Source organism: Chrysemys picta, chromosome 1 (genome assembly GCF_011386835.1).
Source record: "Chrysemys picta bellii isolate R12L10 chromosome 1, ASM1138683v2, whole genome shotgun sequence".
Lineage (NCBI taxonomy): Eukaryota > Metazoa > Chordata > Testudines > Emydidae > Chrysemys > Chrysemys picta.
In genome coordinates, this window is record NC_088791.1 from 58757516 (window position 1) to 58774117 (window position 16602).

The following is a 16602-nucleotide window of genomic DNA, read 5'->3' on the forward strand; positions in this document are numbered from 1 at the left end:
TGCATAGCAAGGAATAGAGACAAATGGACAAGGATCTCTTTCTCTCTCTCACACACACTGCATTGTTTTGAAAATTCTGTCCTTCTACTAGTTTCACACATCTGCAGAGTAATAGCATATTTCTGAAGTCGTTTATGAAATGAACAACTTCACAAAACATGGTGTAATGAGTCTTACGAGTAAAATTGCAACTAATTGAACTAGCAAAGAAAAATATATCTCCTTTTTAACACAAATTTGTTATTAAATAGCACATGACACCTTGGGTATCTAGATTACTTAATGTCAGTTTAGGTGGTGATTAGATGGTTTGAAATAATTACTTGAAAATGTATAGAAGGCTGATCCTGCTCTCAGTGAAATCGGCAAAACTTTCAATGAGCTAAACTGGAGAAAGAGACTGGACCCTAATTTATGCTTATCATGTAGTGGCATTAGTGACATGCAGAAAACATTGTTGTGCTTTCTATTAAAATGAACAATAATAAATCAGACCAGGAAAATCTTCTTACGTTTCCAGGGCCAGCACAGAAAGCAGGTGCTTGGGGTGGCAATGGAAAGGGGCGGCACATCCGGGTCTTTGGCGGCAATTCGGCAGCGGGTCCCTTGGTCCCTCTCAGAGGGAAGGACCGGCTGCCGAATTGCCGCTGAAGAATGAAGCAGTGCGGTAGAGCTGCCGTTGAAATGTCGCCGATCGCGGCTTTATCTTTTTTTTTTTCTTCGCTGCTTGGGGCGGCAAAGAAGCTGGAGCCGACCCTGTAAGTTTCATTATTTTAACTTGCTAATTTTCAAGGGGAAAAAATGGGCACCTTTTTAGATAACCATTATTCTGTTTAAACAGAGTAAACACTTAGGCTGTAAGATCTTTGAGGCAAGGACCACCTTTTCCTGTTGCATGTACAGACACTACCATCCTGGCGCCCTAGTCATTGACTGGGGCTTCAGGGTGCTACCACAATGAAAATTATAAAAAGTTTCTCTTAGAATCTACCTGGATCTGATTCAAGACTGGATGAATCATTTATAGATCTTCAGAGGAATAAATCTGAACTCTAGTGACCACTCTCCCATGTCCGCAGTCTCCACTAATTTGTTTAACTGCTGCTAAAAATAGCAGTGATCTGCCAGTTACAGCAAGATGTGTAGAAAGATTTTAATTGCATGACAATGTAAACACAGTTGTTTAAAGAATGAATACAATATGATGATTACTTAATGTGTAGTCCTCAATCAAGCCCAGGATCCTACTGTGCTAGGTGCTGTCCAAACATGTGAAGAGCTTATGATTGAAGAAGCTAAGTGACGTATGAAACATCGGGGAAGAATGATAAAGATTGAGATATAATATGGCAAACTCCTCTGGCTTCAAATGACTGGACTCAGTGCCTAAGAGACCACCAGTTGCTAGAGAACTTCATGGCCTTTTTTTAAAAGGAAGAGGCCTCATTTCTTGAAGAACCTTCAGAGAATTCCGGGTTCTACAAGAAAACTCTTCCAGACTCCAGAAACTAACTCCAAGAAATGTTTTGAAGATGCCTCAGCCATCTCTCTGGTGGTGAGACTGAATGGAATAAACCTTGTCAGAGGGCTTTTGTTAAGTAATTAACTCTCTTTCATAACAGAAGAACAACTGTGCTTTGAAGGATGAGCAGATGACTCACTGAATGGAGTCAGAGGTTTGGGGGTCATGTCCCCCAGATCCATGTGCAGAAGAAACCTTCAGTACATGCAAGGAGGCTCTACCATTTCCTTAACACCTTCTTTCCCAGGGCCACAATGCCACCCACCTCCAAAATGGGTGGGAAGACTTGATGGGGCTAGTCTGGTGGTGATTGAAACAGCCCCAGTTGAACAGGGGAGAACACATGCTGGAGGATGCAGATTCTCTAGCCCCTCATTGGCTAGCTAGGGAAGGAAGGTAGCTAATTGGTCCCTTGCCCTTCCCTTTCATTAATTTAAACTCTAGCCTAGGCCATGTAGAGCCTCATTTTGTGCTGTTCCAGCAGCCCCACCCTGTCCTGGTAGCCTCAGAGCTGTGTTTTGCAGATGCTGCAGGTCTGACATTGCCTGTTTTGGGGATTAAGGAGGAATACTTGTTTTACCATAGAGGCCAAATTGGCAGAGAGCTGGGAAGTTTTTTGCCTTCCTTGCCACATCCTGGAGGTGAAGTTAAGTTAAACAGGATTTAATAATTAGTGATAGTGCTTGGTAAGGATATTAGTTTGTTGCAATTTTCAGCCAGTTTCCAGTGTGATTAAAAGGAATGGTTCCTAGAAGTAAAAGACCCGAGATTTTACTGATACACCTTGTGCACTTGGAATAGGGGAAGACTTGGTGACCTTTGCTAGGCTAAGGTTCCTCCTCTTAATATCTCTCATGGGGGTGGGTGGTAAGACTCAGACCAAGCTGAGGCCTAGGATACGCTGAAGAGAAGCTTCCCTGAGTTATGGGTTATATGGTAGAAGCCGTGTAACCCCTGCACTGGAACCACTTAAATGCCTGATAGGTGAGACTATGGGTGACAGGGCTGGTAGAGTCCCTCCCCTGTCTTAAGTTTGATAAAGTTGAGGCCTCCTGCCTAAAATCCATCCCTGTTTGTCCTCCTTTGCTGCCCTGTCTACACCAAAGGGATCCATCCGCTGTGCTGGGATACTGTGTGGAGTGAGGGGACTGGAAGTGGGTGTAGTGCAAGAGTGGATGGGCTGGCACATATTGGCCCCATTGCCCCTTGCATTACCCCCAATGGGCTGATCCAAATTAGTAAGAGTTTCTGAAGGGCACTATAGAAGTTATTCAAATTGTCAGTTATATTAGATCAACTGGGTCTGAGTAGGGTGGCAGATTTTTCCCCTTAGGCTTTGCCAGTGTTTGCCTAAACTAAAATCAAATCTGCCCCTACCTATTAGTAAAACTCAGACTGATTTGCTTTGCAGTAATACTTAATATTTTGGCCTGCCAATCTTTGATCCTTTACACTATTTTTGGTAACTTAAAACAAAAAAATGCCTGGCATTTCTTGTTTTCTTCACCATTTCCTGCCATCCATTCCACTCTGTTGTACATGTGGGAATTTTAAATAAAGATAATTTAAAAAGCTCCAAGTTTGCAGAATGCCTAGCACAGCAAGGTCTTGATCCTGTTTGGGACTGTTACCCATTATTGTAATATGAACAATAATTTTAGCAAAACATGGTTCCTGAACCATAACTTCAGCTTTTTGATGGTTTGGGTGTCTGGAGCTTGAAGCTTCAATCCTTTTTGCAGCTGATTCCAAATGAATATATGGATTTATAATCTTTTAAAGTAAACCATTTTTTATTATCGCTGCCTGAAAATATATCTGTTATATTCAAACTCAGAGATTCAGCCTGTGGTGAACAATACAGTTCTTTCAGTAATGCGTTGTTACTATTGTACAAGAGGCATATTCTGAAGATATAAGCTGTGGCTGTGTTACCATGGCAGTAATCATTCGACCAATGCTGCTTTTTTGAAAGCTTTCTAATCTTTTTTTCCTCTAACCCATTAATACCTAAACAAGCATGAATCTTTTCAAAATGTCCAATTTTAAAATTATCATATTGGCTTTTTTCTTTCCAACCACAAACTAAAATAAAACCTAATAGCGTTTTTGTCTTGTATAGAACTGAACCTGATGTTTATAGACACATAATTTGCTAGTCCAGACCTTGTGATTCTTCAAAGTGGCCTTTGGTCAACAATAGGAAAGAAAGGGATGAGAGGGAAAGTAACCTACTGTAGAGATACAAATAACAATCATACAAAAGATTTTTCTTTTGAGGTACAACATGTACTGAAGAATAGATCTTGCCATGGGAACACTTGTTTAAATCACAGCAGTTCCCATCTTTCCCAGTAGGGTGTTGGCCTGTCAGTGGTGTTCTCTTAATTGCAAATGCAAAAGTTGTTTTTACATACAATGAATGATTGAGATGATGTTGATGCTGTAGTCGCTTTTCACTTTGCCAGGCTTTTAAAGCATATTTTCAACTAGATCATACGTTATTGGACAGTGTGCTTATCCTGGGGAAAATGTACCCCGGAATAATTTATGGTGGGCCCTGGTCTCACAAAATACAAGGAACATGCTGTCCTCCTTCGAGGAATGTGACCTTTTCACTGACATACAATTGTAATAAGGCTGAACATGACTCACTTCAGTGGCTGTGTGATTGGACCCCTGGCTTTCAGTTCTGCAATGGCTTTGCACTTGCTTTTGGGTGTATGGATTATTGATAAAACAATAAGGACCCAGTTCTGTCACACTCACTCATGCTGATTAGTATCTTACTCCACACTAAGGGCCTGATCAGCACCAATTGAAGCCAATGGGAGTTTTTCTGTCGACTTCAGTGACTGCTGAATCAGGTCTATAGTTCCACTGATTTTAAATGTGTTAGATTCTAGCTAACACTTCCCATGTGGTAGGAGAGAAAAAGGGGGCTCCCTCTGACTTGTAGAGCCGGTAGAAAGAATACAGGCCCTACACTCAGTCAATGGGGCTGCCCACGAGCAGAGAGGTCCACCTGCGCAGATCTAATTGCAGGATTAGGGCTTAAATAGGAATGGACAGTCTAAAGCTAAGTTGACTCAGCTGTATATTTCAAATACTTCCAGCATTCTTCCACCACTAAAGTGGTGTAAAGTGGTAGAACACCATAAATAAGAGAGAGTAATTATAAGGCTAATTGCCTGCTGTCAGCTTACCACAATAGTGTTGAAGGGCAAAAATAGACTGACCCCTGCCATAAGCTTGAAAAGCACACTTGTACTTTATTGTGAGTGCTGCAAATTACCCAGATCTTAGCTCATGTTGCCAGAAAGAAAAGTACATTGTTTCCTGACGCATTTATTATTCAATCAGGCTCACTTATTTACACTTTGTTATAACACAAGAGCAAGGGGACTGCTGCTTATTTAAATTAAAAAATGATTAAAGAGGAAATAATATGTGTTATATATTTTGTCTTCATTATAGACAGGGCTGGTAACACTGCCTATTAAGGTTGCCTGACACTTCCCATTATAGGACCCTGTTTTCAGTTGTTTATAACTTTGCTAGGGTTACCATACGTCCATATTTTCCCGGACATGTCCGGCTTTTTGGGCTCCAAATCCCCGTCCGGGGGGAAATCCCAAAAAGCCGGACATGTCCGGGAAAATCGGAGCGGGGCCGGGCCGGGCCGGCGGAGCGGGGCTGGGCCGGGGGCTCTGGGGCCGGGCCGGCGGTGCAGTGCCGGGGGCTCGGGGGCCAGGGGCTCGGGGACCGGGGGCTTGGGGGCCGGGCCGGCGGGGCCGGGCCGGGGGCTCGGGGGACGGGCCGGCGGTGCCAGGCCGGGCCGGGGGCTCGGGGGACGGGCCGGCGGTGCCGGGGGCCGGGCTAGGGACCGGCGGTGCGGTGCCGGGGGACGGGGGTGCTCGGCCGGGGGCCCAGGGGCCCGGCCGGGGACCGCAGTGCTGGGCGGGCCAGGGGTGGTCGGCCGGGGGCCAGGCCCGGGGCCGGTACCCCAGGGCCCGAGCCGACCCAGGCTAGAAACGCTGGGGGGGGCCAGCCTGGGCCGCGCCTCCTCCCCCCACAGCCCCCTTACCTGCTTCAGGCTTCCCGCGACTCAAATGTTCGCGGGAAGCAGGGGAGGGGGCGGAGACTTTGGGGAGGGGGCGGAGTTGGGGCGTGGGCGTGGGCGGGGCTGGGGGCGGGGCCGGGGCCCCGTGGAGTGTCCTCCTTTCGGAGGCACTAAATATGGTAACCCTAACTTTGCTGAAGTTTAAAACTTGGGGGTGAAATTTTCTAAGTCAGGTTCCACAGGGACTTGTAATTAAAGAATGTGTCATGCAGATGCACGAGGGTAGAGAATTAAGGTTACACAGACAAACACAATACTGGCATTTCTTGACTTGTGAATGTTTGACTTTGCAAATGTATTGTTCTTTTAATGTAGCTTTTTTTTGTTGGATATTTTTTACCTCACATGAATAAATCTACCAATGAAGTTTGGGAGTAATCTAAAAAAAATTACATTACTCATCAAAATCTAGATTGTGCTGTGGTCCTACATTGTCTTCAGTAAGCCCCACCATTCCCTTGGTCAGCACCTTAGGATGTATGTGTGAGTGAGTGAGTGAGTGAGAGAGAGAGAGAGAGAGAGAGAGAGAGAGAGAGGAAAACAAAATGGCTCAATGTCCAATCCTCTCTACCCTGCTCCTGAGAAAGCGGGTGGGAGGAGGGAAAGAACTAGGCAGAGCCCTTCCTCTCAAGCCATCAAGCAGAACTGGCTGAATGGAAGTGATAAAGTATTCTGCATTTTGTAAAGGGCTGGTGCAACAAACTCTCTTCCTCCATTCCTGCAGAGACAGGGAGCTCCAGAAGAGTTTTACCTGGATGTCTCTAAACCACAATTGTTTCCTGGCGTTTGTCCTGGGCAGTGCTGCCCAATACATATTGTGCTTTAGGTTCAGCCCTGTCTCTCTTTACCAGATTCTGATATCCTTGTTTATGTTATGTTTATGAGAGAGAGGTGCTTCTAAGTGGGAGTGAGGTGACAGAACCTAGCCCAAAGAAATTAAGAAAATATGGTTTGTGTTTATTATATATTTCATTTTTCCGGGGGGCAAACCCAATGTGCCCAGCAGAAGTCATTCACATTCTGACTTCAAAAGTTCCTGTTGCCTTTGTACATTTCAATCATAATATGCAGTGAATGCCCCTGTGTATTAAGCTGTTGAATGGACTTTACAATAGAGATTAGACATGAAAACAAAAATTATACTCTCAACCTTAACACTGGTAAATGGCTTTGTGACATTTATTAGATTTTTTTTCTTCCGTTTTTGTACACCATTACTCTAGGAGCAAAATTATGAATCGAGGAGAAAATGTCTGATTAAAACCTTGTCTTTATACAACTTACATTTTCAGCCAAATTCGACCTACCTTCGAAGCCACAAATATTTGTCAATTCATATGTATAACTTCTATGGCAACAGGGTTTCCCCCCCAAACATTACAGCATTGCGTTAGGGGCTGATCCAGCACCCACTGAGGTCAATGGCAAATCTTCTGAGCAAGACTGGCTGCCTTTCTGGACAATATGTTTTAGTCAGCCATAAATTATTGGGCTTAATATAAGAGTATCTGTGTGAAATTCAATGGCCTGTTATACAGGAGGTCAGACTCCGGCCTTAAATTCTAGGAAAGGATTGAGCAGTTTAGGTGAAATCCTGGCCCTGTTGCAGTTGCTGGAAGTTTTGGCATTGGTTTTTAAATGGGAATAGGGATTCACTTCTAATGCATAAGGAACTGAAAAGGAAACTGGCTTAAAAGCAAGGCTGACTAGACAGTTTTTTCTTTGTTCGGACTGAGAGAAAAGCAAAATGTAAACCTGCAGTATAAATAGGGAACAGGAAAAAAGGAGGCTATTAAAATTATGGTCAGTGTAATAGTCTAAATTGGTGTTGGAAGGGGCTTGCCGCTTTTCATTGTGAAAGCAGATGGTTGTTGATTTGTCTCCCCTAGTGCAGAGAAGTAGAAATTGCACTTCTGTGATCCAGCTCTGTGATTCACCACCCCCTGGGGGAGGGCAGGTGGTATTTCAGGGTTCTGCTAATGCAAATAGCTTTAAAGTCTGGTCTAGTCTCCATAGGAGCCCAAGAGGCAGAGGCTTTCTGGGAGATATGGTGACTCTATGTGTCTCCTACCTGCCTCATTCACAGTCCCTTAGCCAGCTTGTGTGAGGCTGTGCTGTCTCTTGCAGAGAGCTTTGTTTTCCCTAATTTCACTGCCTTCCAGTTTGTTTCTCGGGGAAGAATAAGATGCTGGTTTTATAGCTTATAGAACACTTTGTGTTATAGCTCCTGGGTAATGTGGCTGACCTCAATTGCCATGCCCACTGAAGTACTCAAGCTAACAGTCACCTTTTTAACAGAGGGTGAGGTTGGAGGCAGGGTATTTTCAGTTACATCTACTTGAATCTGGACCTTATTCCCTTGGTCCATTAGAGCCTGTATTTGCTGGCCTTCAGATCATGCTTCAAAGCATATATCTTCAAGCTTCTCCTGGAATAAGGGCTGAGTGGATGGTATTGGATGTTGAGAAAATCTCTTGGTTTGGAGGATTTCATATACTGGACACTGCTCCTAAACATTTTGTTTACTTCTGTACATGTACCCAGAGCAGTGAATGGACACTTTAAATGACACTTCTTTAAATAAACGTGAATAATTGGGGTGGGAAGAGGAAGGCAAATCCAGAAGTGTATTGAATGAGATGTTCCCAGTATGAGTGAGACTGACAGTTGATAGAACTAGTGGGCCTGATTTTTCGCTGTGCCCAGCTCTTGTTAAGTGCAAGTTCTCTGATTCTCTGCTTAGCCCCTGATGCAGGTTAGCTTGGGGGCTGCTCTAGCCTATGCCAGCTCACAATGGTCCCCAGAAGTCCATTCATCAGCTGGAGATGGCTGGAATGCTTTAAGTGGGCTCCCTAGTCCAACTCAAACCCTTTTAAACCAAAGGTTTTAGCTGGTATCCCAAGTGAAGGGGGTTATATTGTATGTCCTCTCTGATGGACCGCAACCTTGTTGTGGTGGAGAGGCTTGCATGGGCTAAAGCCCCTCAGAGCTATATCGTCCGGAGCTTTTATACTCCTGGTAGGGTCCCCGTTGGCGAGCAGGTCTGAGGAGAGGCTCCTGACTAACCGTGGTCCAAACTTCAAAAGACCCCAACGGTGGATCAGGCCCATATAGAGGACCTTCTAGTACTCTGCGGCTGTGAAGGCGGATGAGGGCTGCAGAGGAGGGAAGCCCCTGGTTGTCTTGGATGTCCTTGCCATTGGGCAGGGTTTACTTCCTGTCAAGTTTCATGTGGTTACCACCTGTGCACAGGTTTCCCCACATTAAAAGATTTCATGGGTAGGCCTCTGCCAAAGGGTTCACACCCACACAAAGTCCTGCGGTGACGGACAAGTGGCAGGGAAGACAGGAGCAGTGATCTCTGGGAGTCTTTAGTCACAAATCTGCACGCAGGCGGCGGCCGTGTGATGGTTGTTTTGTGCTTGGTTGAGACGGACGTGCATTTCGGCAGCAGTGGCTATGACTGAGCAGGCCTTTTCAGGATCCCCTCTGCTCACCCCAGATAGGGAGGGGGCTAGAAAAGGTGCCCCGAACATAGGCTGTCTCATGCTCTTCCAACTGGGTGGCCGTATCCAGTGGGATCACCATCCATTAGTAAGATCAATCATGTACCTGCAGCTTGCTCCACCACACTGCAAACACCCAAAGACTAAGCAAAAGTAATACAATGTCAAAGCATTTCAAGACCAAGCCAGCTGTGAGATGTTCCAGCAACATCTGTCTGAGAAACTCTCTGACCTGCCTGACAACATCATTAACATTCAAGAGCACTGGGATCAACTTAAAAACACCATTCACAATGCATGTGCTGAAACCATAGGATATTCCACGCATCAGCGTCAAGACTGGTTTGACAAAAACAATGAGGAAATCCTAGCATTAATTCAACAGAAAAGAAATGCATTTTGTAACTGGCAAAATGATTCCTCTAACGCAGGCCTGCACAACTCGTAAAGTGGCAAGGGCCATATTACTCCAAAGAAAACAACTGAGGGCCGAAATCCCCCAAGCACTGCCAACCCCCCCCCAGCGCCACCCAGCCCCCCCGAAACACAACACCCCCCCCAGCACCGCCTGCCCCACAGAAACAACCCGCCCAGCACCGCCGAACCCCCCCCCCCCCGCGCACCATCTGCCCCGCGGAAACAAACCCTCTTCCCCAGCGCCGCCCCACCGAAACAGCAGTATTGAACGGCAATATGTTATAGCGGCCCCTAAGGTAGTATAATTAAGGTAAAAGAAAAATGCCTTTTTGCTAGAAGTAAAATAAGATCTCCCCCCCCACTTTGTAATCGATTGCCTTGTTGAATGTATGAGGTGTGAATGAGGAAGGCGTGGAAGGCAGGCACCTCTGGACAGCTGCAACGCTTGGAGAGGGCAGGGCCAGCTCTAGGATTTTTGCCACCCCAAGCAAAAAAAATTTTGGCCGCCTCCCCTTTCTTTTTCATGCCCCCGGCCCCACCCCAACTCCACCCCTTCCGAACCCCTTCCCCCAATCCCCAGCACCGCCTCCTCCCCTGGCGTGCCGCATTTCTCCCCCCCATTGCTTCCTACGGGCCCCCCGTGACGTCCCGCCCTAGCTCACCTCCACTCCACCTGCTCCCCCGGGTATACCGCCCCTCCGCTTCTCCCCCATCCCTCTCAGGTGAGGGAGGGCGGAGAAGCGGAGCAGCAGCGCGTTCAGGGGAGCAGGCAGAGCAGAGGTGAGCTAGGGTGGGGGGGCGCAGGAAGTAATGGGGGGGTTAGAGGAACCGCTCCCCACTCCAGCTCACCTCTGTTCCACCACCACCGCTTCTCCCGAGCGCCCGCTGCTCGGCTTCTCCTCCCTCCCAGCCTTGCTGCGCGAAATATCAGTTTTGCACATGGCAAGCCTGGGAGAGAGGGGGGAGAAGCGGAGCGGCGGCGCATTCAGGGGAGCAGGCGGAGCGGAGATGAGCTAAGGTGGGGGGGGTGCAGGAAGTAACGGGGTGGTAGAGGAACCACTCCCCACTCCAGCTCACCTCCGCCGCTTCCCCCGAGTGCCCCGCCACTTGGCTTCTCCTCCCTCCCAGCCTTGCTGTGTGAAACAGTGGTGGCGGCGTGCTCAGGGGAGCAGGCGGAGGCGAGCTGGGGTGGCGGGAGCACTTTTTTCCCATGCCCCGGAGTCAGCACCTTTGATGGCCGGCGCCAGAATGCCGCCCATAGAAATGTGCCGCCCCAAGCACCTGCTTGTTTTGCTGGTGCCTGGAGCCGGCCCTGGGAGAGGGGATGGGAGCAAGACCAGATCAGTAGATCAGGTCAGCCACCGACTCACCACTCGCCTCCTCAGCCCGCTTGCTCCGGCTCGCCTACTCACCCCCCTCCACTGCCCGCCCACTCGCCTCCTCAGCCCTCCACCCTCCCGGCTCACCTACTCATTCCCTGCCACTGCCCGCTCGCTCACCTACTCAGTCCCCCTCCCTCACCCGCCGCTTGTCTACTCACCCCCCCCTCCGCCCGCGGGCTGCACAGTGAGCCCATCTACTCAACCCCTGTGGGCCGCACAATGAGCCCACGCGGGCCGCATGCAGCCCCCGGGCTGCATGTTGTGCAGGCCTGCTCTAACGAACGAAAACATGAGGCCTATCACCTGCTTAAAGCCAAAGTCCAAAGATGGCTAAGTGTCATCAAAAACAAGTGGTGGCAAGAGAAGGCCTCTGAGATCCAGGGTTTCATAGACCAGGATGACATGAGAAGCTTCTTTCAAGCAACAAAAGCTATATATGGGCCAAGCTCCAAAGACCCAGCCCTCTTACATTCTCAGGATAGCTCCACCCTCCTCAAGGACAATGCGGCCATTAAACAATGTTGGAAGGAGCACTTTGAGAGTCTACTAAATTGCAAATCCACAGTCTCTGAAGATACCATCAAGTTTATTTCACAATGCTCAGCAACAGAACACCTTGCTGATCCCCCATATCCTGAGGAAGTCTGGGATGCCATCATTCAGACAAAAAAATCACAAGGTACCAGGCCCTGACGGCATCCCAGATGAGGTTTTTAAAGCTGGTGGAACAATGCCCCAGCACAAACTTTGCCAACTCCTCAACAAAATCTGGACCTGCGAAGAAATTCCACCTGACTTTAAGAATACATTGTTACAATATTCAAGAAAGGGGACAAATCTTTGTGTGGAAACTTAGAGGTATTGCTCTCCTCTCCATCGCAGGGAAGATTCTTGCCTAGATCCTACTAAACCGCCTCCTTCCCCTTGCGAAGGAACTCCTCCCCGAATCACAGTGTGGCTTCAGGCCATCCCGAGTCACAACTGACATGATCTTTGTGGCACGACAGATTCAGGAGAAATGCAGAGAGCAACACCAGAAACTGTTTATGGCATTCATCGACCTATCCAAGGCCTTTGACTCTATCAACCGTGATGCCCTATGGAAGGTGCTGTGTAGGTTTGGCTGTCCACAGAAATTCATTTCCATCATCAGACTACTCCATGATGGGATGGCTGCCACCGTTTTGTGCAACAGCTCAGAGACCGAATGATTCATCATTCTCACTGGTGTCAAGCAGGGCTGTGTCATTGTGCCAACACTCTTCTCCATTTATCTTGATGTGATTCTGATTCTCATTCCCAACCACCTTTCTGACGGAATCGGGATTGAGTATCGTATGGATGGCCAACTCCTCAATCTTTGATGTCTCCAAACAAAATCTAAGATCACGAGAATTGTCATCACTGACCTTCAGTATGCAGATGACTGTGTCATTCTTGCACACACAGAGGCTGACCTAAATCTTTTTGCAGATGCCTATCACAGCCTGGGTCTCTCACTCAACATTGGGAAAACCAATTGCTGCCAACTCCACCTGGCAGAAGGTTACATGTAGAATAAAGATTTGTAGTGGTGTTACCAACACTGGGATCATGCTGCATATGTAGTAGTAACAGGGAAGGCAGGTGTGTGTTTGTGTGGGGGTGGAATTATGGCATGAAGGGGCCAGTCCTATCTTCCTTTCATACTCAAGCCTCCCTGTGACTTCAGAGAGATTCCGGGGTGTGCAAGGAATACAGAATCTGATCCAGTGGATGAAATTCACCAAAGCACAAGGGCTGGCCTATGAAGGACTTTGGGAGGATAGGTGGAGTAGGTGCATGGGAAGGAGTCTCTCTTTGACTTATGTGACAAAGAGAAATCTCTGCACTGGCTCTGAGTAGCTTTGCCTGGAGGCCTTCATTGGGGAACCTGTAGATTAGGTGCAAAGAGACTGTGGCCTCTGTTTCCCGCTCAGTTGTAGTCATTCTGCCTGCCTGCAAGTTGTATATAGGTGATTTTACTGACTCACATTCCCCATCTTAGCTCCCCTCGTGCAGCTCTGAGTACTTGGGCTTCATGCAGAGGGGTGAATTTCACACTGAGTGCATCATCTAAAATCCTTAATTCTTTCACGACTATCAGAAATGAGATTGTTTTTCACAAAAACAAGTTTGCAGTTTGGAAGTCTCCCTATTTTTTAATTATGCAGTGCTTTCATAGGATAAATATTTCACTATGCAGTCCAGTGCTCAGCGATGCTATAAACAAATACCGGATGGGGTGGGGGGATGACTCTCATAAATGAGTCTTCCTCTGGAATATTTTACGTTTTTTGCCAATTTTGTAGCACTTAATGTCATTACGCATTATATGATATAGTGCATCTGTATCATAAGTGGAATTTACTGTTTGTTGATTCCTTACGCTCTGAAGACACATTTCTGTTTCACATTTTTTTTAATGCCTTCCAGTGTCAGGATTTGCGAAGTGACTCCTGTCACACATCTGGAATAACTGAGCAGATCTAATCAACCTTAGCATTCTAGCTTTCTAATAATAGAATCCAGGCTAAAAGTGAAAGTGTTCTTTCTCTTTACAGTCTTTCACTTGCTCAGACATTTTATTTCCCTGTAATAGTAAAGAGTTTGTTTCACAGAAGCTGCTCTGAGAACTAGGGGGAAAATTAATTAATTTTTCTGATACAACAGCTGTTCCAGGAAAAAGCAGACAGCCGTGGGAATCAGCAAGGACAAGACAGCAGAGGAATGCAGCTGTTGACTAAGTATTCAGAGGAGGGAAATGATGTAGGGCATAGCCAAGGTTGGCAGAAAAGCTGGAAAAAGGAACTCTGAAAGAAATAATAAGACCAAATCCAAACACATGAAATTTAGCAATGAAGATAAAATGTACAAATGTATCCTTTTGCAGTAGTAAAGATGGCCCAAACATTCTCAGAGCTTGAGGGGTTTTGGATCCAGTGCACTTGACTCCATAAGTGGGGTTTTCCAGTCCTGGGAAGACGTGACTCCTAGTGCACATCTCTATTCTATTGTTCTGGGACAATTACTTAAAACATCACAGCTCACGCATCCCTACTACTCCGATAACTACTATGCTTTGGGCCAGATTCTCATGCCAGTGCTCAGACTGAGTAGCTGCACTGGGCAGATACATGAGGGTTGGAGCTCTAGCACAACAGGACTGTCATGCTGGTTTGCAGTCTTTAGGGGCACCACAATGGAAATAATTAATACTACTACTACTAATACACAGCATATGAAGTAACCCTCACTGCTAAGGATAATTCCCCGTAATTTCCACCCAATGTCTTCAGTGGGTGTGCTGTGTTAAGTGCAGTCATGTATTAATCATGTAGATTTCTTTTCACATTTCACATTTTCACAATTCAGCACTGGATTTTCTTCTAATTCCTATTTGTTTGTTGCAAGATTAAATGTTAATGTAGGAGGATGACAGTTTAATAAACTCTAAATAATTGAACTTTTCTTGAATTGCAAGAGAAAACTCTTAAAACACAGAAATAATTTGCCTACCTTTAGTGCCCATCTATTTGTTTGCTTTCTCTAAATTAAATAAGATCACAGAAGATTTAGCATATTTATTTGATTATAGCAATGCAGTTAGCAGGAAATGAACATTTGACTTGTCTATTATAAATTTGCATTATGTTGGTAGGTAAGATGCAAGATGCTTCTTAAACTAATTAACAATACTTCCTCTTTGCAATTAAAACAGTACATAAGTTATTAGTGGCATTTAAACAATTTAAAACTGCTGTTTCATAAAGCTCTCTGGAAAACTGTTATTTGGGTAATATCATTACTTTATATAGCTGAGGATCAGTGGAGGAAATAATTCTGAAAGTTGACTAATAATTGATTAATGGAGTAGAATATTATGAATGTATTTGGTTGTGAAGGGGGGAAAAGTCAGTCATTCAGAAATCATTTCTTATAACATTATTAAGTTCATTTCCCTAGAAACATGGATGTCTAAGTAAATATTCCAGGCATTTATTATAATAGTTACAGATATGAAGGGATGCCTAAATCCTACCCTTATATGTAGAAAATATCCTCTTTGACTTTGGTCATTCTTGGCAATATATGCATGTACACTCTTGTTTATTGTAACTTCTTGACCCAGGCATAGTTTTAAAAAATATTTATTTATAATGCGTATGAAACACAAAAGGGTAACGGCTGTGGAAACTAAAGCTGTCTACTTAGAGAGCAGTATTATACACTCGCCTTTTAACTCAACCTTGACACTGATAGGCCCTGACTGTTCATGCTGAAAAGTGATTTAATTTCTCCACTAGCCTCTGGTGATTCTCCCTGTATAGCCACCAAACTGACAAAAACACTTTAGTTAATTTTGTGTGTGTGGTTAGAATCCTTTACTCCATATCTGGATTGCCTACAATAGCCTCACATTTAAACAGCAACACTGAAGTGAAAAATGTATTAACCTCAGGCAAAAAACATACTGTCCCAATACCACAGTAGGAGCTTGCTCTTGGGAAATTCTGAGCTGCTTTTGAGAAGTGCTAAGCTCCTCAACTCCCATTGAAATCAGTTGCACAACAAAGGACCTAGGCCAGCATGTGTATCCTTTGTTTCATTGACCCCAAGTGGAAGATTTGATAGCCTTTCAAATATCAATTAGCCATTGTTCATGAATATTAAATGCAGAGTACACTAAATCCTCCACTAAAACATCTGAATGGAGCCTTCAGATCATTATTCTAATTATTCTTAGTAATTTTCTTCACCAAAGTGCTTTACATTAAGGGCCAGAATGTGGCTGATGCACATAGGAGGGGAGATGGTGCAAACAGCTCTCTCCTGTCCATTCACAGGCGCCAGCCATAATAGGGCTCTCTGAGATCAAATACTAGGCAAATAAAGTGCCGCCACTAGATTTAGCAGGGAGAAATGGGGAAACATGGAGCCATGAACGTGGCTGTGGCCCTTGGTGATTTAGAATGTGTGTTGTAGCCCTAATTTATTGACCCCCCCCACATTAGTGGATACTGTACCTCAATTTTACAAATGGGAAACTCTGAAGCATAGGGCTGGGTACAGTTATTAAAGCAAGGGGAAGCAGAGGACTGTCCCTCTCTCTTCTGTGCTAAAAGCAAATGGACATCCTCTGTGTTCTCTCTGGCTTGAATAACCAGTGCTCCCACCAGTGGTGCAAGTATGGCGGTCTGGTCCGAATGCCGTACTAGTAAGATATCTATAGCCGGTACGCAGTGCTGGAAAGACACAGGAGGAGCAGAACATCGGGCTGTCTGGTGGCCCCACGCCGGCAGCTCCTTCGGCGCGGCTGTATCGCCTCCAGCCCCACTCCCAACTCTTCCACGCAGCTGCGTCTCCTGTCTGGGGTCTGTACAGCAGCCCTGCCAGAAGACAGGGCTAGGGTTGGGGCTGAGGGTGGTACAGACACACCAGAAGAGCTGCTGGTGTAGGACTACCAGATGGCCCCACATTCTGCTTCTTTTGCTGCTGTGGTTCCAGACAGCCCTGTGTTTCAGAAGTCTCCGGCGCAGAGGGAGGAGGACAGAGCCCCCACCCCAGGTCACATGGGATGGATCATGGGGAGGGGACGGGGAGAATGCAGGGGCCCTGGCCTGGGGGTGGAGT

The 16602-nt window shown here is 46.1% G+C and overlaps 1 long non-coding RNA gene across 1 annotated transcript in view; it reads left to right on the forward strand.

Moving 5' to 3' along the window:
* Positions 1-16315, forward strand: part of LOC135973654 (uncharacterized) — a 78285-nt gene extending 61970 nt beyond the window's left edge. Inside the window, exon 6 of the long non-coding RNA XR_010590592.1 lies at positions 13642-16315. This is a non-coding gene — a long non-coding RNA (uncharacterized LOC135973654). The remainder of the gene's footprint in view (positions 1-13641) is intronic.
* Positions 16316-16602: the final 287 nt, after the last annotated feature.